The 3,178-nt window shown below is 39.6% G+C and overlaps 1 long non-coding RNA gene across 1 annotated transcript; it reads right to left on the bottom strand.

Moving 5' to 3' along the window:
• Nucleotides 1-1,513: 1,513 nt before the first annotated feature.
• LOC113028929 (uncharacterized) lies at nt 1,514-2,850 on the bottom strand. Its single transcript, XR_003273308.1, has 3 exons — nt 2,619-2,850; nt 2,432-2,487; nt 1,514-2,332 (listed from the first exon to the last, which is right to left on the bottom strand). It is a non-coding gene; the product is annotated as an uncharacterized LOC113028929 (long non-coding RNA).
• Between the last annotated feature and the right edge of the window lie 328 nt (nt 2,851-3,178).

Here is a 3,178-nt window from a genome sequence, read left to right as displayed (position 1 = left end):
TTACTGCGCTCAGCATCCCCTGGAGTGCTGCATGATTGCTCCTTTAAGAGAACCTATTTGATACTGTACATTACACAGGGAGCCAAAGGACATCGGTCATAGCAGAGAGGAACACCAGGTAAACAGGATGCAGAGCGGTTATGGAGAAGGAGAGGTAAGAAGGTAATTTACTGCTTTCAGACTACTGTAGGACTCAGACTGCTGCATGACTGCACCAACAGGACACAGAGGCGTTTTGTTCAGGGTACAGTCAAACAAAGCTGGTGTTGTTGCCTGAACTCTGTGTTTGTGGAGCTGACGGTTTTTATTATAAAAAAGAAGCTAAAATCAACAATATATTTATCCTGCTAACAAATATTCTACATGCAGTCAAAGACTGATGCTGTTCTCTCAGCTTATACCTGCTTAAAAGGATCCACATCACATTTCTTTACACAGTAAATTACAAATTACAAACTATCGCACTAGTAAAATATAATAAGGTATCTTTCTCAATTTAATGAGGTTAAAAATAAAAGAGAGTCATAGATTAGAAAGTGAATACTTGATAAAGCTTCTTTCAGTCAAATTATTCATGTTTAGTATCACAAAGAAAGATTAAATAGGACCTATCATGATGCTCCTTCTTTCCTTTCATCTCCTGTTCCCATAGAGGACGTTCATATTAAACATGTTTCAAATAACGAGGTCACAGTATGTCCAAGCACTTCCTGTGAGACAGAAGCTCAGGCTTTAGGCTGCTCGAAATGCTTAGTCTCAGGCTGGATTTTATATTCTTAACACTTTTTAAACAATACATTTTCAAGCAGATAAATACAGATTATTTAAAAATGTGAATCATGCAAAGTTCCTTTTGTAGACTCCAGAAAAACTGTAAGCTCGTCTGTTAGGCCAAGTTAGACCGACAGTTTCAGAAGTGCTGCATGATTTAATGCTGTCGCTGTTTTTCTATTTTCAGATTCTGAATCTTTACCTGCGTAAATCTTTACCTTTGGTATCTTGCTACTGCTGTCGTTTCATAAAGGAATGAAAATAAAAATCAGTAGAATCTCTCTCCCCAACCAGTCGCGGCAGATGGCCGTCCCTCCCTGAGCCTGGTTCTGCTGGAGGTTTCTTCCTGTTAAAAGGGAGTTTTTCCTTCCCACTGTCGCCAAAGTGCTTGCTCATAGGGGGTCATATGATTGTTGGGTTTTTCTGTATGTGTTATTGTACGGTCTACCTTACAATACAAAGCACCTTGAGGTGGCTGTTCTTGTGATTTGGCGCTGTATAAATAAAACTGAATTGAACTGAAAACACAGAAATATTCAAATCCAGCTCCAGTGAGTACCATGAGCTTCTTTCTGATGGTGTCTTATTTCAGATGAGGTGTTAAATGCAGTCTCTTAAATATCGACCTTTGCGTGTCTTCGTGATAACATCTCAGCAGGTGTCTCTGCGCTGCACTCAGAGGTTTCAGAAGCATTTAAAAGTGAAAGTTTGCACAAGAAAAAAACAAAAAACTAAACATTACTTGGCCCAAAATAGTATTTATTCATGTCATAAATCCTAATACACAGCCCAATATTCTTGTAATCTTTACTCTGGCGCTGAATATGATCATCTGGTGACAGATGAGACAGTGAAACTTGCTTATTTCCCCTTTTTCCTTTAAAAATGACACTTTAAAAAAATGACATTTTGGGTTAATAACATCTAAAAAAGGCTTTAAGAATAAATTGAAAACTGTGCTCAGAGCTGAAAGAAAGGACTGACTGATGGAGTTAAAGTGAGAAAAGAAAGAGTTCATGACCACAGATGATATTTTCCCCCAAAAAAAGGTGTTTATAAAGCTGAGTCTTCACACGTCAGCAGACAGCTAAAGCTGGTTTCTAAAACTGAGAAAGAAGAGGAGGGGGAGGAGATGAAGAGGAGAAGTGTGACATCACGTGCGGTCCTGTCAATGTGATCACATCACCTAACTGTCTGACCTTTGAGACTGAGCCTTAAAGAGTGAAGCCGAGGCTGTTTCCCCTCCGTCCTGTCTGAGAGACGGCTGTCTGATCTGCTCACAGATGACTCAGTCAGCCGCAGGTACAGACACAGCTGTCTCCATCGCTTTGTTGATTTGTGTTGGAGTTCTGTGCTGTAAACGTGTCAAACTATCATGTAGCACTACATCCACATGACTGCACAAGTTTGACACTTTAGCATAAAGACATTTTTAAGCATTATTTCATGAGTTCAATCAGATTGAGTCAACATCAGGTGGACTGGCTGAATGGGCAGCATTCATTTAGTGGCATGACGAGTTTGGCTTGATGAACGATGAGTTTAAACCCACACATGAGACCTGTGGGCAACACGAAAAGTCTTGTTAGTACAGCTTATTAATATTTACAATTCATAATTCATCAATATTTTAGAGTTGTGCATCTTGCTATCATCTTACATCATAAGTGTGATCTGGGCTGTTGGAGAACATGAATATAACCAAGCTTTAAAGCCCTGTTAGTAACAAAGGAACATAAGGCTGAAAACAACTGTTTAAAGAATCATTTCTGAAGGTAAAATAGCCCGCTATCAGAAGATGGGCATGTTGAATTATTTGATCTTGTTTTTGATTTATTTTTCCCAACCTACAAATCCTTTGGACCGGCCTCTGCAGAGCAAAGGACACACAGTTAACTGATGCTGATGATGTAGAAGTGAGAACTGTCAGCTACCAATCAACAATCAGAGCAGGCAGAACTTGAAGGGCCTCCATATGCACTCACTTAGCCAATGATCTGAGAGCCATCTGTAAATGAGAACTGATGTGCCAACCAATTGGTGCGTCTAAATCAGGGGTCTCAAACTCCAGTCCTTGAGGTCCGGTGTCCTGAGACCTTTCCATGTGTCCCTGTTGCAACACACCTGAATAGAATTAGTAGGTCATTAGCAAGATTCTATAGGACTTCACTGCATGCTGAGGTGAAAACTGAGACATTTGATTCGTGTTACAGCATCTCATGAGTGAATGAACAAGGTGCAATAAAAGTACTTTTAGAAGTACATTTTTCCAAATGCTTACATTTACTTAAATTTACTTGAGTAGAGTTAAGGGTTGCCACTTCAACATGCAGTCAAGTTCTACACTCTTGCTAATGACCTACTAATTTTATTCAGGTGTGTTGAAGCAGGGACACATGGAAAAGTT

Source organism: Astatotilapia calliptera, chromosome 2 (genome assembly GCF_900246225.1).
Source record: "Astatotilapia calliptera chromosome 2, fAstCal1.2, whole genome shotgun sequence".
NCBI classification, from domain to species: Eukaryota; Metazoa; Chordata; class Actinopteri; order Cichliformes; family Cichlidae; genus Astatotilapia; species Astatotilapia calliptera.
This window is presented reverse-complemented; position numbering and strand designations above follow the sequence as displayed.